This window comes from Parasteatoda tepidariorum, chromosome 2 (genome assembly GCF_043381705.1).
Source record: "Parasteatoda tepidariorum isolate YZ-2023 chromosome 2, CAS_Ptep_4.0, whole genome shotgun sequence".
Classification (NCBI taxonomy): domain Eukaryota; kingdom Metazoa; phylum Arthropoda; class Arachnida; order Araneae; family Theridiidae; genus Parasteatoda; species Parasteatoda tepidariorum.
This window is the reverse complement of record NC_092205.1, coordinates 20,513,383-20,540,042: the sequence shown is the minus strand read 5'-3', so window position 1 is coordinate 20,540,042 and position 26,660 is coordinate 20,513,383. Positions and strand designations below refer to the sequence as shown.

Sequence of the window (26,660 nt, the reverse complement as noted above, 5' to 3'; positions counted from 1 at the left end):
GTTAATCTATAATATACAATCTTCAAAACCTATACATAAACAATTTTAGAAGCAAATACGAATAAAATACCACTAAACCTCCAATTGAACTAAGGCTCAGTTTTTACAATGTAACGTAGTATAACAAAAGGAGTAAACAATTTCAAATTAAAAAATACATATTTTCTGGTAATTACAACATAAGACACTAAGTTTCCTTTAAGCTAAGTTTAAAAAATTTAGACGAGCAAAATGTACTAAGTTACAAAGAAATCCAGATGACGTAACGACTTTGTCGAAGAAAATACCCTGTCGAGGAAATGACAGCGTCGACAAAGCAAACCCATTGACGAAATAACAATGTTGACGAAACAGAATTACATTGAAATGACTCTGTCGATTAAATGATCTGTATAAGTGGCACCGATGAAATGGCTAGTCGATGTAGTGATTGTCGAAGAAACGACCCTGTCGATGAAGTGATTGCAGCCGAAATGAATGTGACCCGCTAGATACCTAAAAAATCAGAATAGTCTTTATGCTTGCAATTGAAAATTAATCTTTTTTTCACTACCACTAGGAAAACATTTCCATCCAAAGTGCAAATAATAACAACTATAATGATAACGGAAAAGTGCAAATGACATTTTTAGGTTGCTTGTATTTTACTTTTTTTCTGTGTAATACTAATTATATTTTATTATTACTTAGAGGCTCGTTGAAGAGCTGAGGTTCGATTTTCAGTGACAACTTGAAGCCCATTCAGCTTGAAAGGGAAGTAAAGACGATGATTTGCGTGTGATACTAACCTTAATGCCACGCTTATATCAATGGTCTCTAAATTATGGAGCCCTAAAACTCTAGGAACCTCCTGACTTACATCAAGCTGTTGCGGGACGTGGTTGTTTTTTTCTTAAGTGACCCGCCTCAATTTCACTAAAATCAGGAACTATTTTTGCAGTTGTTTTTGGATCGTTTCTCAAAAATATGCAACATATAAATTTCAGTGTTTGAAATATAAGAGTGTTAAGTACTTTTTTACTATTGGCAATCGAAATGGGCTGCGGGTGGCGTAGAGCAGAACTCACTACCTTTATCAACACTTTGCATGCTTTCCCCAATAGCGTGTGGAGAGTCATGGAGGAAGGAAGTACGTTAGTTTCCTCTTGATTTTCATATAGATTAAAATCTTTTAAGTTGGAATACTATATGGAACTGAAAACTACATTAAACATAGTTCTAAAGAAAAGCATCATGGAAATTTTAGAAAATACTTTTATAAATTGAAAAGGAAAAGTATTAAAAAAAGGGAAAATATCGTAGTACATTCCTATACAACTGAAAAGAGGAGGAGAGGGAAGGAACAAGGGCCAAAGACATAAAACCGGTCTCTCCCCAGAGAGCGTATTTAATCGTTGCGATCGCAAATCATAAACAGGGTACAATATATAAAAACTGAAGGAAAAGTATAGAAAAAAAGAGCATTGTTGCTAAGTAGGTAAAAATGGAGGTTCTAGCGATAAAATAATAATATAGACTGACTCAATCAGAAATGTCAAGCGTCATAAGCAGCATAAAATTCAGCTAGCCTTGAATATTTCCTTGTAAGCACAATTGTATTTCAGAGACTCAGCAGTGACAAAATAGAAGAATCTGTCTGACCCTAGAAAAATTTACTTATAATTGACCTATTTCCAGCAGCGTTTCTGGCCCATTGCTGTTGATTCTATTTTAAAACAGTTTCCTTAAAACGCCCCTCTCTCCTGCGTAAGGCATTGGCTGTGGAGTGGTATAGAGCAGAAACGGAACTAAATAAGAAGGGATGGTTTGCTGTGTTCTGAGCTGGAAATTATAATTTAATTACTACCTAGTTTCAATATTAGTTACTAAGTTTATCAGGAGATGGACAAATAAAGTACACATCTGTAAAATTTCTAATGAAAAAGAAGTAAGCTTAAATTAAAGAGCACAATGGAAAACTTTGCAACTGATGCAAATTAGCCGCCAGATTTGCTTCTGGAGCATAATATTCCATGTTAAAGTTTTAGTTCATTTACTTTTAAATTAACAATACTTTAACTTTAAAGCTAATGTGAAATCTAATGGTAATAGTTTGGCTGCCCGCTTTCTACCAGTGACGTAGGGAGTTCCGGCGGAGACATTTGAATTTTATCTCTAACGATATGATAACTATTTAACATGTGTTTCAATCAATATATAAAAAATTGTTCTAAGCTATGACATACATTATGTGTAATATGTTCTGTTTCTTATAAAAATTACATTTTGTTCTCAGCTATATGATTGTATAAAGACAGGTGAAAACAGAACAGTAGTAAGTTGATGTTCTTTTTTTTAAATACATACTTTTATGTTGAAAATTTATATAAATAATGAAATTTAGCATTTTTATTTTCTAAAGCAGATTTAACCTTAAGTTGAAGTCAATATAAATTAAGTAAAATTTCTTATAGAAACTAATTCTTGTGAACTACATGTAGCATAGAAATATTCTGAATGAATAATAAAGCGCGAGTGTGAAGTCATTATATCTTATTTTTCAAACTTTCCACTGTTTTAAGGCTCACTAACAGTACATAAAGGAAAGGGTTAAGTTTTTGCTCTGGGTTTAATGAGTTGACACTCCATATTTTAATGAATCAGTCATATTTTTGTTTATTTCCATTAGTTGTGTTCGATGTTAAATCCTACTATTGAAATAGAAAAATTAAAATTTATGTTGATAGTGCATCGAAAAGGATGTAAGTAGTAAATCGTCATTAATGACACAGCGTCAAATATTTAAAAGAAAAAGACAGGGAGAAATTTAAATATTCAAATCAACTTGCAATAAAATTTAGGTGCTGAGAAAAAACATCACACTTTGTTTCATTAACACTCAACGTCTCTTTCATAAAAAAAAATCCAAGCATTTCATGGAAATAAAAATCTTACAAAATAACCTGATACCTGAAAGTAATTTCATAGATTTAATTGAAAATAAAAAAGGCCATAAATTCATCCTATGATTACTAGTTAAGCTTAGTACAGCAGCGTGGAGCTGTATGCATATAATTGAAAAGTATTGCCATTTTGCTGTAGTTTGAAAAATATTTGTCAACTTTTTACATGCTCTGGCACTAAAGTGAAAATTCTCTTTGGTTAAGTAAAATGAAACATTTAAAATTAAAGCAATATTTCCTGTCATTGCTTCTTGAAACTGAATAATATTAATAATAATTGTAAGGGGCAATAAAATTATTAAGTATTTAACTAAATATCAAAAGTAAAAAATAAAAATTACTTTTTACATTATTGCATTATTAATTTCTTTTTCAGTTAACAACTGAAGAGAAGGGAGCATAACTTCTTTTTAAGGTAAGAAAAAATCGATCACACTGTATAATAATTTTTTATCCATACACAGATAAAACACCCCCTGCAGTGAAACCTTCAGAAAAGACCTCCTTTGTGTAACGACAACCTCTATTTAGGGTTACTTTCCGGAGGCAAGGAATTTTTTACATAAACGGGTTACTTTCCGGAGGCACGGAATTTTTTACATAAACTTTGTGTTGAACAAAATCTTTATAGACCATTAAAACCTCTCCCAGCGACCGGGCAAGCATCTGCACCAAAAGCAAGAAATGTCAAATAAGAAAGCAATTTTTTTTTTTTTTAAATTCATACATCCGTCTTTTAGAGACGCCAACAGATGTGGCATTTCCGCACTAAAGAATTGACACAGACTAATACTAAAATCGTTTTCGAAAAATAATATGCTTCAATAACAATTTTGAAGTCAATGGAATGGAGGTGACCTCTAAGAACGATCAACCTCCATCAACAACCATTTTACTGTGAAACGGAGAGTAGTCGCTCTCGAGAGGTTTCACTGTAATCTACTAACGACATATAAGAAAATAATGCATTGAATATGTCTAATTAAAATTGGAAAATAACTGTATTGTGCTTTTTCATCGAATTTTCTGATCAATTTTTTTTTTCTTTTTTAATAATTAACTTAATTCTTAGGTTTGCTCAGTAGTCCATGCACCCATCTCATTGAAACTATCTTAATCTTCATTCAAGAGAGTCGGATATTCAATCGAGAGGTCAATAGTCATATTCCCTTACCCTTACACTCAACTCAAAAATTTGCTTAAGTAGTCAAATCACTACAGAAATTAACGAAAATATCATATGCTTTGTATCTCAAATTGTGATGGAGTGGAGACCTTGTTTTTTTACATGTATAGAAAGATTCTGTCAGACATATCCAACTTCAATTTATTTGTGAAAATTAAACAAAAAAAATTAAAAGCATATTTAGAATTTTCTCTTCCCGTCTCCATCCCTGCAACAACTGAGTTCGGCCTGAAGACCTCTCAACCTCTAGTATCTTCCTGGCCCACAACAGGCTTTTGCTAGAATGCTTAATTTTTTTTCATTGCATCTGTTTTTTAAAATAAATTAATACAATTTTCCAACTTTGACATTGTAAAAAAACAAGATTGTACAAAATCATATAAATTATTTTATTATCTTAATTGAAATTTACTTTTTTGTTTTCTTATTCAAAGGATAATCATAATAATTTTTAAGAAAAAATTTAATATTTCTCTGCTTTTTCAAAAACCATATAATTTACATTTTTTCCCTTTTTTTAAGTAGACAGTTTATGCATTGTGAAGTGAAGTACAACACTAATATCAGGATTAATATATATAATCAGGGCTCGAAAATCCGTCCGTCCTCGGCTGTCAAAAATTCCCCGCGGATAACGAATTTCCAATTTTTGTTATCTTACAAGAGTCTAGCGCCTCACTTCTAAAATTACCCTCTAATCTAGACATTCCGTTAATTCCTTTGTCAGACCAAATGCGCATGCTCAGGTAATCGGTAAACAAAAGAAAAGTTGCTCTGTGCATGTGCATTTGGACTTCTAACGAAGGAATTAACCATTCCTCTGATCATGTGCAGAAACACCAGAAAACTTCAACCCTCCGAGCCCAAGCTATTTATAAAGACCTAATGCAGCAATGACCCACAATACAGCAACATACTGCGCATGGTGGAATTGATGTCTTCTCTGTCTGGGAGTACTGCAGCTGTTGAAAGGGGCTTTTCAGCAATAAACTTACAAAAAAAAAAAAAAAAAAAAAAAAAAAAAACATTACGTACTGGTCTTAAGCAAGAAGCGTTAAACGCAATTATGAACCTAAATGGAAAACCCCTTTCAGATTTCTGTGTAGAAACCTCTGGAAATTATTGGCTTAATTGTGGAACTGGCAAACGTCTTATTTGATTCATTTAAAAAACGCAGTACCCACAGATAAATTGACCTTTGTCATTTAAATTATTTCATAAAAGAAATAAATTACTTCATAAAAGATAATAATAGGTTACTATTAGTAACCTAGTATTTCTTTTATTACTGTATAACAGTGTTTCCCAAAGTGGTCCATATGGACCCCCAGGGGTCCGTGGTACCATTCAGGGGGTCCGTGAAAAATAAAAACTGATTTAGGGGTCCTAGAACAATGTCAGGGGTTCTGCGTGAGGTTTAATATTAAATAATAAAGTTGTGATTGGTTTTTATTACTATGGAAATTAAGATAGATGAAATAGTAGCGATTTTTACGTCCTAAGTAAACTATAAATAAAAGTGGGTGCTTATAATTATTAACAGTGGTTTGTTACAAATTAAACAGTTTATTTACAAATTTTCTTACATCTTTTGTTCCTTTTTTAAGAGATAACAGTATGAATGAGTCGAAGAAAAAACTTCGAAAATACAGTGTTGAATATTTGAAGTATGTTTTTATTTCTTCACCAGGAAATAGTACTTTACCTATGTGTCTTTTATGTAATAAAACTATAACAAGTGATTCAATGAAACATTCCAAGCTTAACGAACAATTGATAAAAATCCATAGTGACAAAAAAGATAAAGATTTAACTATTTTTCAAACAGTCAAAGAAAATATCTGAAAACACCGTCACTGCAACAACTTATAGGGACAAAATTTATGCGAGGTGACGATGGATTGCATGTTTCTATATATTACATGACTGCAAAGTCCGGAAAGCCTCACATTATTGAAGAACTTATTTTACTAGCTGTAAGTGAGATAATACTCACCGGGTTGCACAAACCAGCTTTTAACATTGTCAAAAGAGTAATAATAATGTACAAAGAAGGATTGAAGTGCGTAGAAAATTCTTTATGTAAGTACTTAAAAATATCTGAATTTTCTATATAGCTTGACGAGTCCACTTATCCAGGAAATGAAGCTTTTACTTTTAGCTTATGTAAGATTTGTAAAAGAATACAAATTCTACCAAGAATTGTTATTTGCTAAGTGTTTGGAAAGCGATACGAAAGGTGAAACGCTATTGACTGAATTAAAAGCGGTACTCTTGACTAATATAATATCTGTAGCTACTGACGGTGCTCCGGCAATGGTAGGAAGATACTGAGGTTTTCTGGCTAACTTAAAACAAGCTACAGCGGATGTATTTTCAGTATATTTGTCAAACTTAACGAAACTAATTTGAAACTAAAAGAGGAACAATTAAATTTAATCAAAACTAAAATCGTAAAACTGAGTTTGTTGTAAAACTTTTTCTGTATCTCTCAGTTTCAGTGCCGTAATGAGCCTCATCACAAAAATAAATAAATAAATGATTAGAAATTAGTGCTCACAAACATTGAGCCGGACATAAATACACTCTTAAAATCTTATCACATTCATCCAAGTCATTATTTTTTTATTTTAAACGAAAGATATAATTTCAACAAACAGTTCTTCAACAAAATGTTTTTTTTTTTTAATTTGTAATTTTAATACCGTACACATATGCAGTTTTTCACTTGGGGGTCCGTGGGCAAAAGGGGTCTAAAAAGTTTTGGAACCACTGCTGTATAATGCAATCCTAGTAACTATTAATTCACTGTGCAATTTATATAAATGTTTGTAATAAATAAGAGAAAATTATATTTTTATTTATTTAGAAGGAAGCTACGGGTTAATTTCAAAGAACGACGGGTAAAATTTCTGAGTTTTTTCGAGCCCTGATATATGTGGGGACGGCATGAGTGATCGTCTTAAATAAAAGACACATTCTTAAACAAAAACATATATATTGAAGATTAAATTTACATAAGGACGGACGATTAACAATCACACGAATAACAAAAAATAATAATAAGTAAGAGTTCGTATTTGAATGTATGGTATAATCATAACTCCTCTTTGGAGTCCATACGTCTTTTTCGGTTCGTTGTCAATCCCGCTCCCTCGTCTTAGGGAAATTCCCATTGCTTCCTAGTCGTGCACAGGGATCAGCTTCCAGCTTACATAGTCTGGCGAGACTTCAAGCTAAAGGCGACTTCTAACTGACGGATCTAAGAACTGATATCAGGTTACTGCACAGGAATTGGGCACCACATATATATATAAAATTTAATCGAAAATAATCCAAGATTCTGGTAAGGAAATAATCCATATTTTGAGAAAGAGAAAACCTGTGTTATTAATAGATGACCTCATCCCCTTGCTTGAAAATTAATATGAGGAGTGGACAAAAGATGGAAAAAATTGAAACAGTAAAATTTAAAGCGATTTTATAAATCGCTTTTACTCAAAAATAATAAAGAAAGTAACAAATGCTCTTCATAGAGCAGTAAATAGGAGATTACACTATGATTTGAAAAAAAAAAACCTTATGTAATACAAATAATGCATAAAAGAGAACTCAAATTTTTTTTTACACGATTTCTTTACGTATTGAAAACAATCAAATATTCCAAAGAAATTTGTCAATAACTTTTTTTTCGTTTCAGGCATGCACAAGAGAGCTCTCTCGAAAATATTGCGAGGACAAATAGTAGATTCTGCAATCAGAGCCCAGCTTACCTTCATTTAAAATTTTTGATATATAGATATTTTAAAAAAGATAAAGTTAAGCATTAATTGATTACTTAGATAATAAGTTAAATAAACATTTTATATTATAATAACATAGATTTAGCACTTTTATAATGATGAAATGAAAAATACATTTAAGAGAAGAATAAACATTAAAAGAATGGCAAAGAACTATGAAAGTCACATTCAAAATGCTGACAATAGTTATTTAAAAAAAGAAAAATAGCATTTATAGGTAATTTTTACTCATCTAAGCACTTATAACTTTTCGGTACAGTATCTTCTGTAATTTATGACATTGAAACAGACATTTAACAATTCTATTAACAATGAAGTAAAAGAAATGTTTACACTTGAGGAAGCAAATATTTCAGAGAGGTAAAAAGGAAGGCGGGTAATAAACATCGAAACCTGTTTGATTGACTGAGGAAACAGAGGGGAGTTGAAAAGTGACCATTTAAAATACTTTCAAGTGTCATCTGGCAATCAATCACGCTTTAAAATTTTTTACCTCACCTACCTCAATATGGTGATTTTTCAAATTTAGATGGTATTTTTTAAAATTTTTCCTCGTCTAGTTAATAATTTGCGGCATCCAATGACAGCATCTTCTTCTAAAAATATTGTGAAAATACATATGAAAGACGATGATTACAAAACATCGTTTATAATACTGTTCTCTGTTACAAATCTTTTGTAGAAAACTAATGTTTTATGCTGAATTGTTAAGGAAAAAAAAATTTTTTAGTTGGAACCAAATTATGTCTGAAATTTGCTGTAGCTTAAATAAAATCTTTCATTTGAAACATAGTTATTCACTTGTTTGAAGCTTTATGCGCAGTAATTTTATACATAATTTTCAAAGCTTTTTCACTATAAAAAGTCTTAATTTACATTTACACTTAAGGCATACTGAGCCATGGTGGCTAATGGGATAGAGCGCTCGCCACAAAATGAGGAGAATCGGGTTAGAATCTTCATGATGTCTGGTAGATGTAAATGATGCACTCGTTTTGAACCGACCACAATCCTCAGTCGTAAATGTATCATGGATTAGAGTCATCTTGAAGTCAAGCTAACTGTGGGAGGTTTTCCTCTCCCTGTAACGCTAATGAGGGTTAGTTCTATCAAAAAAGTCATCCACGATAGCAAATATCCAACTCCAGGAATATCCTTGACTTCTGGATCGAGTCCAAAATTACAAGGCTGCAAAGTGGAACATTGGTAATCATAAACTCAAAATTGGGTCGGCTGTTCAAGGCTGGTGATAAAATAAAATATATAGACCATCTTGCCGAAAGAATCACCTATTCTTTAGATTGGTCTTTTGGTTGTTAAAACAAAATGAAAAAAACTTTATAAAAGCCAAAATCGCAAGAAATTATAATTAAACCCAGTCCAAAACAAAAGTTTCCTTACTCTTTCACATACAATTTAAAAATATATACACATAGAATGTTGTAATTTCTTCATTCTCTCAGTGTATAATCAGGCACTACAACATGGTTTGTCACTACAGTCGCGTACACTAAAGTCTTCAGTAGAAAGGTAGCAAATAAGTGTCAAAATAGAAGAAAAATTCATACTTAAACCAATATATGTATTTAAAAGTTTGATAGATCTTAAAAAAGCAACATAAAATGAGAATTTAGTCATGTTTTCCANTGTACTTTTACTTGTACTTTTTACTCGTTACTTTTTAAAATAAGAACTTTTTACTTTTTACTCGTTACTTTTTTTAAAAATACTTGTACTTTTACTCGTTACTTTTTAAAAGTAACGTTGCCATATATGCTCAAAACTGGGTGAGCTGTTCAAGACTAGTGATAAAATAAAATATATAGACCATCTCACAGAAAGAATCATCTAGTCTTTAGATTGGTCATCCTGCCTGTTAAAACTAAATGAAAAAGAAAACTTTATAAAAGCCAAAATTGCGAAAAATTAAAATTAAACCTAGTCCAAAACAAAAGTTTCTGTACTCTTTCACATACAATTTAAAAATATATACACATAGAATGTTGCATATTCAGCATTTTCTTAGTGTATAATCAGGCACTACAACATGGTTTGTCACTAAAGTCTTGGACATAAAAGTCTTCAGTAGAAAGGTAGCTAATAAGTGTCAAAATAAAAGAAAAATTCCTACTTAAACCAATATATGTATTTAATAGTTTGATAGATCTAAAAAAGGCAACATAAATTGACAATTTAGTCATGCTTTCCATGTACAATCATCTGATGCCTTTTCAGACTATGTTTGAAAGAGAATTCTCGCGAGCAAATCTGGCACTTAAACAGCTTTTGTCCAGTATGAGAGCACAAATGAGCATCCAGACTCACTTTTGAATTGAATGTTTTAGGACACATGGGACAAGCAAATGGACGAAACACAGTCTGTTTACTGCGGTGGTCTCTCACGCTGACACTGGCAAACACACAATTACCATCTACACCCAATGTTGAAAGAGTATCAAAATCTGGAAATAAAAGTTTTATTTAAAGCAGATGAGTAATTTACCAACCAAATAACTGATGTCAGAACTAATTAAACATAAAACTTAGATCTATAATTTTTTTAAAAATATTTGAAAATTGTGTACATATATATCGCAATAATAGCACATTAATATTAATATGTAAAAAAGATTTGGACTATTTTATTTAAAATGTAAGATACACTTGTAGAATATGTTTCTTTTCCTTTCAAGTTTTTTTAATAAACAAAAAATATTGATGAACTCCATTTTATAATAAATAAGAATGTTTTGTTATGAGTGTGTTACATAATATTTTTAATGAATAAATTTAAGAAAATAATTGAACTTTTTATTACATAAAATTAAGGAAGTATATTGGAAAACCAATAGAGTGATAGATAGCTTGAACAAAAGTTTAAAAACCCGAAACTTATTTTGAGATATGTTATGCCTCTTAAATCAAAAACGTAAGAAAAGTAATAAATATAATTTTCAACAAGATTCTGTTTTAATACACAGAGCTAAATGAACTTAGTGAATGAAGTAAAGCAAATTTATCGAATTTTCTCACAGCACAAGAATGGTCACCTTTTTCACCAGATGTGAGTCCAATGAATTTTTCTGTGTGGTCCATCTTTAAAATAAGGGTTTTGTTCTAAACCTCATCAGACTTAAGTTGTCACAAATAAGGTCCTTGCACTAAGAATGGGTTAAATCATGAGCACATGAGTTACAACATACAGAAATTTTTTTTTGTAATATATTTACAGCTCTGCATTCAGATTAAGAGTTATGACTTTAAAAAATTGTAAATATGCTAAATGTGGTAAGGTGTTACGTATATTTGCATCTTTTATTTACATATTAAGATTCTGTATTTTATGTGTTTTTTAAAATGTTATTTCCGGTATTCTGGTGATTTTGTTTGAGATGCAATTGCATATTTGCTGCTTATATGCAAAGATGAGCACAGAAAAATTGTGTAGTTGAATATTTTATACAAAGCAAATTTTCTAGTTTATAGACACGGAACATATAAATTTCTTTTATTATTCTCATTTAAACATACACTGATGTTTTTGACATAGTTTAAATCCTTAAATTTAAAAAGACATGTTCAGTATTTCAATTCATCATTTTTCTTTTCTTTAACTTATGCTACACCACGCTTTTTTCAGCAAAATGGTGTAAATTATAATATAGCACACAACATGTGTAGAATTTGTACTTAAATAAAAGTTTAACATTATATTTGAAAATAGATTTTAAAGATAGTAAAATAAAATTGATGTAATGTAAGGTTTCACAAAAAAAAAGTTACAAATAAGACAGATTGTTAAAAAAAATATCACACAAAAGTGTTTTAAACTTATTTTCATGTTTCAATGAAGAATTAAAATAATGAAACAACATTGATAAAATAAATATGATATTATCTAAACAAAATTTCAAACTATCACCATATAGCTTAAAGATATTCCTTTAAGAAATATGAATTAACATATGACGCTTCATGTTTTGCTTAAATGCAAATTCTTTGAAACAAATTGTGCACTTGTATGGTTTTTTCCCAGTGTGAGCACATAAGTGCCCATCCAAACTAAGTTTATGATTAAAAGTCTTTGGACACAGGTGGCAAGCATATGGCCGCTCTTGGGTGTGTACTTTTAAATGGTTTTTTAGACTGCCAGAGTGATAGGATACATATGGACAAAAGGAACACCTGTAAACCTTTACATTAGACAAGAAACCTGTAAAAAAATTAAAATGTTAATAAAAAAGGGGTTTTAATTAAATAAATGAACAGAATAAACAGCTCAATGTGGTGAAAATCAGGAAATAGTAAAATAAATAATGCAAATGTTTTTTTTAAATACAACTGTTGCGGTGCTAATTAGTTTTATATTGTACACAGTGGACCATAAAATAGTTTTTGGCAACAAAAAATAAATAATTTACATAGATAAAAAGTTTAAATGAAATTTTAGCAATATGCCGTCAAAGGGATATGGTGATGAACTTTATTTTGTGATTCATAGTATAAAAAGAGCATTAAATTTTTAGTGGCAAAAAATATATAATTTACAAAGATTAAAACTAATTTTTTAAATGTTTTTTCAATTAGCCACTGACGGGATATGGTAGTAAAGTTTATTTTGAGACTTATTGTATATAAAGAGTTGTAAAATTTGAGTGAAATTGCATTGAAAAAGAAAAATGTGAGATTCAAGTTACATTTTTTTAAAGCTAGCAAACATAAATAATAATTGTGATTAAGAGAATCCAGACTTAATCCTTATTATATATACAATCTTAAAATAATTTTATAAATTAGTTTACATGAATGCAATGAAAAATATAATTTTCTGCATTTTGAAATAAAATACATTTTATTCCATAAACATCAAAAAATCTAAAATATGATTTTAATTAGTATAAACAATACAGTAACAAAATATGCCACTATAAACCTTCTTTGAATAATAGTACTTTCATTTCAAGAGATTCACATATTTGATTCTTGAAATATAGACACTATCTGTAAAATATGGGCTCAATAGATCAGCTAGTATAGTGGTCGAAATTTTGAAACATTTGATGTTATTTTAACTTTTTAGGTAGGATAAATTCGCCATACTTTAAAAAGTATCTAAGTGAATAAAAAACTGGATTCTATTATTTGTTTACTCTTAAGGTGATTCTATAAAAATAAAAATGATACTAATTACAATTTTTTATAATTTATCACAATTCAAGAGTTGATAAAAACTTATGCTTAAACTTTAAACTAAAACGTAATACCCCATAAACGCAAATAATTTAGGAGTTATTTTTAAAACAATTTTTACTCATTTGTGCTTCAAAAACAATTATAATTTTTTATGAATTATGATTGACATTTGTTAATTTCAAATTTTATATAATTCAAATATTTTTTTTTAGAAGTAGAAATATTTTTTTAAAAACTAGTATGGGTTACTTCACAGGAACCTAAATTCGAAATTCCATAATTGGAAAGACAAAATAAGTAGCTATGAATTACACAGGGGGGATTGTGAGCCCCAGTCGAAATTCCGGAAAATTTCTTGAGTAAAAAAAAAATAATAAATAAATAAAAAGTTTAAACCGAAAAATTAGAAAAAAATTTAAACAAGGTTTTTTCCTTTTTCTCAATACTTCCTAGTTTACTTAAAATATATTTAAAATTTTACACATACCTATGATGACCTGGAGAAGCAATTGAAATTTACAAATATGTCTTTCTTTCTTGAGTTTACGATTATAATAACTATTTACTGATAAAAAATTAATATTAATCTTGAATATAAGCTTAGAAAGTAGCTCTCTTATAAACAAATAAAATAAACTGCGTTTTTAAGTTCCACCTTTGAAAATATGATTTCCGAACTATTTTGTGATCACCGATTTTTTTAAACATCTGAACCTTCGATCTCCGGAAACTTCCGGATCACGGTTAACGAAAAATCCGGAAATCCGGATTTTTTCCGGAGCACAATCAGCCCTGATTACATTTATTTAAAGAAAACCAAACACACTTTAAACAATTAATCAGAGTAATATGTTTAAAAATAATTTTGTCAAAGGAAGTTCTTCATTCTAGTTCATAATTTAGTGATATCTTTTTCAGTCTATAATATGTCAAGTAGTTGACGCTTTATGTTTATACCTATAATCCTGCACATCTGTAAAACTGAGTGTTCTAGATCCTATAGCATACAGTTCTTGTCCAAGGCTTAAAACTGTCTCAGATGGGAAATAATTTTGGCCTAATCAATTACACAATATAAAGACTCACAATAATTTTGTCATTAATTGTTAGGCTTCTTAGATTGTGAGAAATTTTTTTCTTCCTTAAGTACTAAATTTGAGTTTCTGATGGAAAACATAATAGAAAATCTTTTAATTTTTAATTGAACAATATAATAAATCTGAAAAATAATTAGAGAAAATAAGCATTTAATTACAATTAAGAATAAACATGAGAAGAACATCAATAGTAATTAGCTTGGGTAAAATTTCTCTGTTTTTCAACTAGTAGCTAATTTATTTTAATAGCTTAATTTTCCAAGAACAAATAGCTTAATTTTCTCAGAACAAATTATTTAAGATGATAAAAAATTTTTTTCAGAAACTTTATTAAATAAAAGGATAATACATATTAAATATAAAATGTTTAATGCATAATTTAGTTTATATGGAGAATTATTTAATATTATTCAATAGCAACAATGATAATCATAATAGTTGTTTAAAAGTGAAAAAAAAAATTATCTGATAAAATAACAATGTATGGTAAACATAAAGAATTCCTACAAAAGTATTCAAGTTAACAAACATTTAATGATGAAACAGAAAATTATCAGGTTGGGGACGAAAAATATATTTTTTCAAAAAGTTGTTGTTTTGATTTCTTTTCAGAAACTTCTCATCAAAAGTTGTACACCAAACTTACTGTAACTAATGCTTGTGAAGAATCATATGCCTTTTCCAATTATGCTTAAAAGAAAATGCTTGTAAGCAAATATTACATTGGAATGGTTTTCTTCCTGTATGAGTACACATATGAGCTATCAAACTAACTTTTTGTCTAAATGTTTTTGGACATAAATGGCACGAAAATCGACGATCTAGAGAAGAAAAGTCAGCACATTCATTTGGTGAATAATACACTTTATATGTTTGAGCAGTTTCAGATATCTCACAAGTTTCGTAACCTGTAAAAAGAATAAAATAAATTCTGTTTGTTTTATTGAATAGCTTTTAAAACTAATTATTTGACACAGCCCACATAAATTATTATTTACTTAATAAAAAAATTTTAAAACTTGACACAAAGGTTAAAATAAACATGTAAAATTGAACAGATAGGATACTTTAATAGCAGAATGATTATTTTGACAGATTTAGTTTAATTACTTTTTAAATTAAGAAAAAAAAAATTCAAGTTTTCCTTTTTTTTAATTGAAAGATAAGATTTTAATCTTTTTTAGTAAAAATGATTTTTTTTAATCAATTTCTCAAATTTTTAACTTAAAATAAATACAACAATTTTTAATAATTACTTTAGTTAATATACAATCAATAGAGGTAATGTTTTTTTTGAAATTCATAAGCCATAAAAATAAAACAAACACTCTTTAGATCGATTCAGAAAGGTATATAAGCTTTCTGTGGTCGGGATAGCCTGGTCGGTAGGGCGCTGGGACCACGTCCGAGAGTTTGTGTGCCGAAAACTCCCCGTGTAGTTGGTGACTGATGCACGTTAAAATTCTGTTGAGTCCCAAAGTTCTCCATGTTTCCATAACAAATCAATACCTCTGGGGGTACTGGAATGGAGATAGATCGTTCTCTGATTCAGGTCAAAATTACAATCTGTTGATGAATGAATGGATGTATGAATGGGTCCGCCTTATAAACAGGTGTGACGTATGATGTGGCAGAAGTCGAATTCTAGGCCATAGATGGTGCTACTGAAAAACAAGAATCGCACACTCTGCCTTAAATCTGCTCGGTTTCAACAAGCAAGCCTGCCCGTGTGGCAAGTGGCATAAGAACCAACCAACCAACCAAACTTTCTGTTATAAAATATATTCAAATGCATGAAATATTTTTCAAACTTTTTAAGTAAAAAATGTATTTTTAATTCCAAATTTTTGTGAATAATAAGAACATAAAATGATAAACATAAAAATTTATCAAACAAACAATAAATAAAAATGACAAATTTTGAAAAGAAGATTGAATTTTGTATAATTCAAAGTATTATTTAGAATGTTCGCACATTGGAAAATCTGAAAGGCAAATTCAATCACACTTTTTAAAATTTAGTGCAGAAAATTTACTCAGCATTTATTGTTTGCTTGCAAATGGTCTTGAACAGTAAGGTAGCTTTGAAGCTACAAAAATTTGCACTTACAGTATTAGGCAAACACACAGGGAGAAAAAAAATTCTGGTTTTGCTTTTTTTTAAAATAATAATAATAAAAAAATAAACATTCATAAAAATTTTAATCTTTCTCAAATACATTCTTTAGTGTAAGTACTTTTTAACACTAATTTTTAAATTATACTTTAAAATTAATTTCATCCATAGATTTAGGCCGGCTGAAAAAAAATAGGATACCTGATTTTAAAAAATAATTCTGTTATATCATCATGCATTATTTCATTACATGCATAAGCATACACTCTCACCAAACCATTATCACTAGAAAAATTTAAATATGTACATAGTCACACTATATTTACTCTTAACTCAAGGGACTAGAATAAAAAATAGCATTAAGAAAATAGTAATAAAAAATCATTAAATACAAATCAAATAAAGAATATTTATTTCAAATCGTTTGAAAAACATTGTAGTATAACAAACAAAACATAATTATTTAAATTTATTAAACAAATATTTATAACATATTTAAAATATTTCAACGGGAAAAAATTAACAGTAAAATAAAAACCAAACTAGAATACAATGAACTAAATTTTCCAAATTAAAAGAAAAAACATTCAGAGAAAGCGTGGTTCAGAAGACAATCATAATTCTTCTATATTTATTTAAATTACATAAAGTGAATAACATATTCTTATTTTTACATGAAATACAAACCTATTGTCCAATCAAACTGAGAAAAATGTAACAGACATTATTTTAGAATTTGAGATTTTCTGTGACAAAATTAAACCAATGAAATTTGGTAATCAGCATTTTCAGAAAGAAATTTAGTATTTCCCCCTTGTATGCTTGAAGATTTATAAAAAATTTTGTTTTTGAAAACTTTCAACATCAAAATAAACAACAAAAGAAAATCTTAAAAATTTTAAAGACAGATAAATTTACAATATCAAGATATCTATTCAAAGTAACAACATAACTTTAATGTTTGAATTTTTGAGGAAAAAATCCAAAAGAGTTTTAAAAACATTTAAAATACTATTTTCTTTTATTAATAAAGCAAAGCCTTTATTCGCATTTTTATTAAAAAGCATTATACTAAATAGTCAGAAAAAATAGCGAATTAAACATAACGAGAAAAAAAACTTTTAGAAAACAAAAATTAAAAAAAACTTAAAACCCAAAATTGCATGGGAAAAGGGTTTTTAAAGTGAAGCAAATGAATTTAAAAAAATTCTGCAAATATGCAGTTCATTATACAGTGAAACCTCCAGGAAAGACTACCTCTGTGTAGCAACTTGCTCTACTTATGACCACTTTTGAGAGGCACAGAATTTCTTCCATAGACTTTGTGTTGAAGAAAACCTTTAGAAAAAAACATCAAAATCTCTACCAGCAACCGGGCAAACGTCTTCACCAAATGGCCGAATAAGGAAGCACGAAAAAATATCAGAACAAAAATATAAGCAAAACAAATAAGTAATTAAAATGTGTTCAAAACATTTCTGCGAGGTTTTTATTTAGAGGATTCTTTTTGATGATATGAGTAAGAAATTTGCAACCTCACATTGTAGTCAGATTGTACTTAAGATATTGCTATTAATGATTTACTTTTAGAGTTGAAAGTTAAATTAGAAAAAGTTATTTTAGAAAAAAAACTAAGCATCACGAACAAACAAACCTCTTAATATTATTCAAAGCTAACTAATTTTTATGATGTAAAATTAAATGAAACTTAAACGAAAAACATAATTGTTCATTTATTAAAAATAATTCCATCATTGGTAAATTTGATTTTACTCATAATAATATCAATAGGGATTGTTTTTATTGATGCTAAATTTTATTCATGATGCCACCACTAATGACATTTCAGCACCAAGGTAGTGACACAAATTAAAATAGTTTACAAAAAATTATGTACCTCTGATAGCATTTTGAAGTCAATGGAAGTAACTCATAAGATTGACTAACCTCCTTTAACGACCATTTTACTGTGGAACAGATAGTGATTGCTCCCGAGAAGTTTCACTGTATAATCCTATTACATAAATAGCATAAACTTAGAATAAGAATTAGATTGCTGAATTGAACTGACTATCGTAATACAGTACAGAACCCGTTATCCGGAAATCAGAAAACCGGAACGAAATTCGATAAATCGCCATTTTTTTTAAAAAAAAAAATTTTTTTTTCCTCATAAGATTTTTCCTTCTTTTTTAAAAGATGGTTACCTTACCATCATTTTGGAAATAATCATTAGAGTATTACTTCATCGTTTTTTCCTCTTTTTAAGATTATTTCCAAATATTTTTTTTTTTTAGTTGGGTTTAACAATAAAAAAACGGCTTTTTGTAGCGATTCAGAAAACCGGAAAAATCAGTTATCCGGAATAGCGATGGTCCCGGATAATCGGTTCCCTACTGTACCACTAAAATGTATCCATAATTGATAAAAGTTTTTTGTTGATAAGTTTAAACACCAATGTCTCACCAGTATTTTGATACACATCAAATTGTACTAAGAGTTTTTGCTGAATTTATTTTGCTTTTTTGACGCATGGATCAACATGTGTCTTTTATAGCTATATTTGAAAGCAAATTCTTTCAAGCAAATTTCACATCTGTAAGGCATTTTACCAGTATGAGAATACATGTGGCTTATAAGACTGGTTTTATGGTTAAAAGTTCCAGGGCATAAGCTGCAAGCATATGGACGCTCTTGGGTATGCACTTTCATGTGTTGTTTCAGGCGACATAAATGGGTAGCCAGGTACCCACAATGAAGACATCTATGTTTCAATGGTTTTTCAAATACATATCCTAAAAATTAAAATAAAATCACACAGAATATTTGAATAGAATGGAATAAATAGATAAAAAGAACATAGAAAAATAAAGGAAATACAATAAAAGAAAAAATAAAGTCCTATAAAAAACATTTCAAGTCATAAAATTTTTTTTATATAGAGAAAATCAGTATGATAAAATTTTGATCAAAATTTCCCAAACCTTTCCATGTTTTTTAGAACTTTTATTCTAACAATTTTTCGTAAATTTTCTAGTGAGTAAAATTAAACAGTAAACAAATTTAATCAATGACTTAAAATTCTTTCAGTAATATTAATTTATATCTTAAACTAAATAAGAAAGCTTAAGATAAAGATTTATATTTAAAAAAATATAACCATCATGAAATAAATTAAGGAAATCATGTGAAGTGAATTCTAAAAAAAAAGATTCAGACTGCTTTGTTTTTACATGATTATTTAAATAATATTTTCTAAATTATTTTTTTAATTTTTATCAGTTGAAAAAACAAATAGTTAATATTTACAAACATATAGCACATAAAAACAAAAATATTTTTCAATACTAAATGTGCACAAATTTTGACTAAATCTATTTTTCTTATTGTACATCAAATTAGGAAAAGAATCTTTGAATGCAGGAAAGGATTAAAACAGACAGAAGTAACTGCAAAAGAAAGTGAAATAAATTATTTACTAATAAGTAAAATAGGGTTATCTTCAGTATTATACAATATTTCTAAACTTAGAATTCTTTTTACTAAGGTCTGAAAAATTTCCCTGACTTTTCCTACTTACCCTGATTGTTACACACTTTGAAAAGATATACTCTTTACAAGAAAACATAGTTTGAATTAAAATTATGAATTACATTTGGATACTTGCACTTAAAGAAGATCTTTAATACCTAGACATGTGACCTCAGCATCAGCTGATTGTTTAAAAACAAGATGGCGTGTTAAAGTTGATCTAAGTCTCTCCACATAAGTTAGAATATTAATTAACATGAAGTTAATTAAAAACAATGTCGTATCCCACAGAGAATTTCTTGTTTGTGTACCTGGCAACTTTGATGCATAATTAGTTTGTTTTCGTTCTACTTTCTTTGTGTTAAGTAAGAAGTATTCAGTGAAAGAATTTAAATCTTTGTGAAGGAAATTAGAATGTGTCACTTAAGAAAATTGATAATAGACAGGATGGGCTAACTCGAAATAGAATGAAAAGAACAGTTGATAACATAAACAAATGTCATGTTTCAACAACCAATCAGGGTCGAGATGCCCACACTACATCACTTGCAGGTATCCCATTGAAAAGCTAGACAATTTTTTTGCTAAACATATTTTAATAATGAAATTAATTATTTAATTTAAAGAAATTTCTTTCAGCATATAAATCCTAGAAGAAAACAAATTTTTTAAAAAACATAATGTAAACATTACAATAACAAGTAAGAAATGATATTTATTGTTTCTTATCTGAAGATTTGACAAACAGTACTTAAAAAGAAAACAACAACAATCAAAATGTGGAACTGTGACCGTTATTAATAAAAATACCGTGCAGACTGCTCTGCAGGCTAGAGGAATTTTAAATTCAGTATGCTCAAAGGGCCACGTTCTTTTAAGAACAGTACACAAACTTTTTATATATTTCAATTAGATTGAAAGTTATTGTATTTTAAGTGTTTTTTGTGCAAATTATTTTGCAATTTATTTGCTTTCTGTAACATTTTGTTTTGTTGCACAAAAAATATAGGACTTAGATACCAGAATCACAGCTAAAAAAGTATTGCAAACAAATAAATTTTTAAAGTAATTGGTAAAAAAATTGGAGAATTGTCCACCACACATATATAATTTTGTTTATGCTTACAACAAAATCCATAACTAAATTAAATAATTTATAAATAATATCAGATAAAATTAAATGAACATATTTCATTTATATTATCTGAAAATTAGGCAGCTCTGTAACAAAGCCCATTTAAGCCCATAAGCATTTAAAAATGATACATTTCATGGAAATACATAAAATGTACAGTGAGTCTATTACTGAACCAAATACTTTAACATACGTTAAAAGATACATTAACAGTATATAAAAATAATTTATAAACAATACATAATGTAATGCATTCAAACTGAAAGAGGTCAAATTTCATATTTAAATCAAGCAATTATTAAATTCCACGAAAAAATTTAGTATGACAAAAAAAGATTTATACAAGACACATTATTATTGAAAATTCCAATTTAAGTTATTAAAACTAAATATTGCATTTTAGACTAAAGGTAAATAAAATTTTAGATAAATGAAACAAAAATTTTTATGTAATTAAAACAATAAATTAAGCATTGCAGCATATAAAAATACCTCATAAACAGCATGAAATGTAATGAATTTAATTTTGTAAGAAGGAAATCGAATTTCCTCATATTCAATTCAATAATTATTCAGTTAATTTATCAATATATATATATACAGTGAAACTTTGGTTAAGCGGACATTCTTGGGACCGAAAAATTGTCCGTTTACGGGAAGGGCACACAAATAACGAAGTTAAACACCGTAAATTTTTTTAGAATATTTTCAAGGATATAGAAATAATTAAATAATCTACAATAACTATCTACTTACTACTATATTTATTTAAACATGAAGAAATATTATTTTCTATACAAAAAAGAATATAAAAAAAAGTTTGATATAAATACATAATTCGTGATGTAGCTACAGATAAATGAATATAATTTTCCTATTAACACTGATATTCAAGTTAGTCATATGATATGATACCGAATACAAGCTTTTAGTCCTTAGTCGGTTTCAATTATTAGGTTACTAACACCTACCAATCACTTGATAGGAAACATGGTTAATACCTCCCATGATGCACAAAAAAAAAAAAAAAAAAAAAAAAAAAAAAAAAAAAAANTGAAAAAAAAAAAAAAAAAAAAAGAAAAAGCAATGCCTACCTGTAAGGTATGGGGACCTATGGAGCAGTTGATCATTGATATTATTTACAATTGATCATCCATCAAGTGTCTGAATAAATGTTTCATTTATATACAACTCAACGATTATACATACATCTGTTCTTTTTTTTTTACTCCAGCTGTGTCAAATACAGTCTTCAATTTCATAAGAAAATGATAGTAAATTTCAGAGTAAAAGAAACATTTAGAGCATTTAAAGCATCATTCCAAATTGAGGGGTCTCATAACCTGTGTCCTCCAGATGAAAAGAACAAAAGATGCCACTGTCTGAATTATTTCACAAGAGCAGTATCATTTCCTCTCCTTTCTTTGCAAAGATAAGGTAAGGTGACATGAGAAAGATTGATTCTTTAGTAGTAAAATAGCTTAACAATATTTTTAGTTATAGAGAAGGCTAAAAACTTACATGCTTAAAAAATGGTGATAAGTTGCTTCTTTTCTTCTTGCAATTTAAAGCAGAAATAGTTCTTTTTTCAAATTTAGAAAAAGTTGGGTCTGGATTGAAGAGATAGAAAATAACGTTACAGAGCAAAAAGGGACTGTACACGTCCGGTTACGTGAGTGTCCACTTTGCAGAGAATGTACATAATGGTTTATTCATAGAAGATTCACCGGGAATTAAAACTATGTCCGTATTAAGAGGGGTCCGTTTTCAGGAGTGTCCACAACAGGAGGTTTCACTGTATATATATAGTGTGTATATATATATATAGTCATATTCAATTCAAGAATGATTCAGTCAATCTATATATACATATATATAGTGAGTTTGTGATAAAAAAGAGAAAAAGAAACTAACGAGACAAATTATACTTGAAAAGTCAACCTATTGATTTAACTCAAATAAAATCTTGCATTTTAGACAAAAGGGAAGTACAATTTTAGACAAATTAAACAAACTGTACACAAATGAAACTTAAACTTTAGGCAAATGAATCAACATATGCCTTTTTAAACTTTGTTTGACACTGAATTCTCTTAAGCAGATTTGGCACTTGTAAGGTTTTATGCCAGTGTGTTTACATAAATGGTTATCTAAGCAGTTTTTGTAGTTGAAAGCTTTTGGACACAAATGACATGCAAAGGGTCGTTCTTGTGTGTGCTTTTTCATGTGCTGTTTGAGAACACAAGCATGGGGGGCCACATAGGAGCAAATTGTACATTTGTGTTCTTGTTTTCGACCTAAAATTATAAGAATATTTTTAAAAAAAATAAAATGCAACAATTACAATGCTAAAGTATTTAAATTTTTTTTTCTTTTTTCAAATTAGGGTGCACCTTAATCACCACTCTTACTATATATTTTAAGAATCCTTATCAAAAATGAAGTCAGATTATATTACCAGAAGTGCTAATTTTCCAAACTAGCTACTACAGAATCGATAGTACCATAATACATATAATGTAAACAAAATTTCAAGTAGTGCAGTTTTTAAGGCATTTTTACAACTGAATTCGATATATTTATATACTATACTACTTAATTCGATTCTGTATTTAATATTGAGCATAAATTTACTATTAAGCATAAAAAAGTAGGGCTTAAATGTTACTCGTTTTCCTATATTTGCTGCCTACAAAAAAGTCATAACTCTTGTTATAGGGGGGGGGGGTCTTATTTTTAGTCGATTATTACGAAGATTCTCAAAACCCATAATTTTCATTACTTCAACCACATTATTATAATCTTTACGACGGAATTGTAATAATCACGAATGAATTGTAACAGTTGACATCGCTGCATTACATACACATGAGGGGTAAAAAAATTAAGCATTCACATCAGAAGTAGTAAATTGATGCTTCAACAAAGATAAGAAAAAATACATTATCAATTAAAGATCACTCAGGAAAATAGTATTAAAAATATCAAAACCACAGTGTTTCGAATAATCACCTTTCATCTTCACACTGTTAAGGCCTGCACTCAAACAGGTTTCAATGTTTCTCAATAGTGAATATTAAGTAGCTTTAACTCTTGCTAGAAAATTAAATAGCCATGTGTGTACTTTTTTGATAAAGAGTTCAAAAATATCTATTCAAAACTATTATTACTTTGCCTATTATTATTATGGATCTTACTATATACTTTGATATCTTGCATATACTTCGTCATATTCAAGCATGTTTTTGTAATGTTAAAAAGTAATGTTTAAAAAAAACTGTTCCAGTCATGGAATATATTTATACACAATCTTACAACTCACATTTTCGAATCATTTTAGAGAACCTTTAGAGGCCAACATTTCTTCCATATTGACAGCATGACAAAATGAACGCAACAGTAAACTTACATAAAGTTTAATTAAAAGCATATTTTATAATTTATAATGTAAAAGAACAAGACTCTCAAAAAACATTTTTTTTTCTTTCAAATTTAAAACTCAACAATTCAAACATTAGCCTGAGTTGAAAGTTTCTTTTGATATGTAAGTATGCTAAAAAACTGCAAATCATCTAAAGATGTTTTTAATGATTTAAACATGGTGCATAGCCAAATCTCCCAACAAAAAATAAGCACTTTTTAAGCACTCAAATATTTTTAAGCCCTATATACATTATCAAAATAATTTTCAAAGACTTTCCATAAAATAACTAGTTTCTGACAAAGAACTGTTTTCTTGATTATATTAGCCACCATAAAAAGATCAAGATATTTTTCTTTTCGATTTCAGAAGGTGGAAAATGAAGCCTTAAATTGAGAATATCTTGCAAAATGGAGCAAAGTTGCACATGGGAGTGCAAGAATCCCACCGAATCCAGTTCAGTAGACGCACATGCAAACTCCCAAGTATTTCATCAAATATGTATGTAACATGATTGGCGCTATTATACATTACAGACCCACGGTTCGCCGAAATGGATTGTGGTTGAATGAATTGTGAAAACATTGAATAGAACAATGTGAAAACCACGCTTTTGCATAATATGCAGCGATAAACGACATGGTAAAGAAAAAAAATCTCATATTTGAAAAAGGAAAATTAAGCTTTTTTTAAAAACACCTTTAAGAGTTTTTAAAGAATAAAAATCAGCACCTTTAAGTACTTTTTAAAAACACTACGCACCATGTTTAAATGATCAAATGCAAATTTTATTGGGAAAGGAACCACAGCACAAAGAAATACATAAATATGTACAATTAAAAAATATATATCTAATAATATATTTATTGACAATTTTTTTTATGTAGTTAGCATTTTAAATAAAAAAGTTTTCAAAATTAATTCCTAAAATTTATGCTTATATAGCTATCTTCATCTCAGAGAGTGAGCTACAAGAAGTATCAGAAATAATTAATTTAGCTTAAAGCTGTTTTTGAAGCCTGCTATCACATGACATAGCATTTTTCAGCAAGTAATACGGTATTTTCATAACAATTTTGAGCTTGTAATAGCTATTCATAACTGTTAGGTTCAGACAATCTTTACCCAGCACCTTTAATTTTAATTATGTAAAAGCTGAAATAAAGGAAAAAGAGTAAATTTTTTTAATAAGAATGTATATGTGATCGAATTTTTTGAAAAATAAAAATTTACTCAAAGGTTGCATTGTACGGCCTCTTAAAAATGTGCGAAAAAAGGTCCTTAAATGAATTAAATATTTCATTTATTTATAAATATTGGATGTAAAATTAATTTAAGATGAAATAATTTTAGTTTAATGTCACAAATCTAATTACTACAATTTATTTTGACTTTAAGATATGACACAGTAAATTTTTGAAAGAAAAAAGAAAAAAAAGGAGAAATAAATCACTGAAATTAAAAAAAATTAATGAATGACTGCTTGAATATTTAGTTTTGTAGTCTATTTCTTAAATTGCTTTTAAAGAGTAACATTTTACGCCTTATTACGAGACATATCAAAATTAAAATTTTCAACACAATATATTCCTGTAAAATCTAACAAGATTTCATTAAAAATAAACAAATTTAGAGAACAAAAAAGAATAAAAATTTAAAAATGAGACTATCTAAATATTTTTTAAAATAATTTTTAACGTGAGTAACTCTTTTTCACATTTCATTTAAACTACAAATTTCAATCAGTTCAACCACAAAAATACTCAATGAAATACAACAAATAAAATATAAAAACTGCATTCCACTAATTGACTGGAATATTTTCTATTTATGATTGATAGTTAATGAACTTGGATATAGATAGCAATTATTTCACATTTATTTTGGATTCATAAATTTCAATAACAAATGTTAAAATAATTGAATTACATTCAAAAATAGAATTATCATTTTTTTTAAAAAATAACTTTGAATGAGCAACTCTCTTAAATTTCTCTTACACTACAAATTTCAAGTAGTTGAACCACAGAAAACCTCAATTGGTCTCAAAATTATGGTGCCTCAAAACCTCAATGATCCTCTTGAACAAAAACTGGTTGTTGCAAGAGATTTTATACACAGATGCCAACATGCAAAGGAAAAAAATCCAGAATGTGAAATAATATAAATGTAAGGCTAACTGATAACTATTGCATAATTTTTAAAATATTTCAAACACATGAATTTTTTGGATTTT

The 26,660-nt window shown here is 28.5% G+C and overlaps 1 non-coding gene across 2 annotated transcripts; it reads right to left on the bottom strand.

Moving 5' to 3' along the window:
* Positions 1–10,062: 10,062 nt before the first annotated feature.
* On the bottom strand, positions 10,063–22,036 carry LOC107448869 (uncharacterized). 2 transcript variants are annotated; one of them, XR_011636103.1, is made up of 3 exons: positions 18,804–22,036; positions 14,868–15,129; positions 10,063–12,144 (listed from the first exon to the last, which is right to left on the bottom strand). It is a non-coding gene; the product is annotated as an uncharacterized protein (transcript). The 2 variants fall into 2 exon arrangements; XR_011636102.1 differs by having other exon boundaries at positions 14,868–22,036.
* Between the last annotated feature and the right edge of the window lie 4,624 nt (positions 22,037–26,660).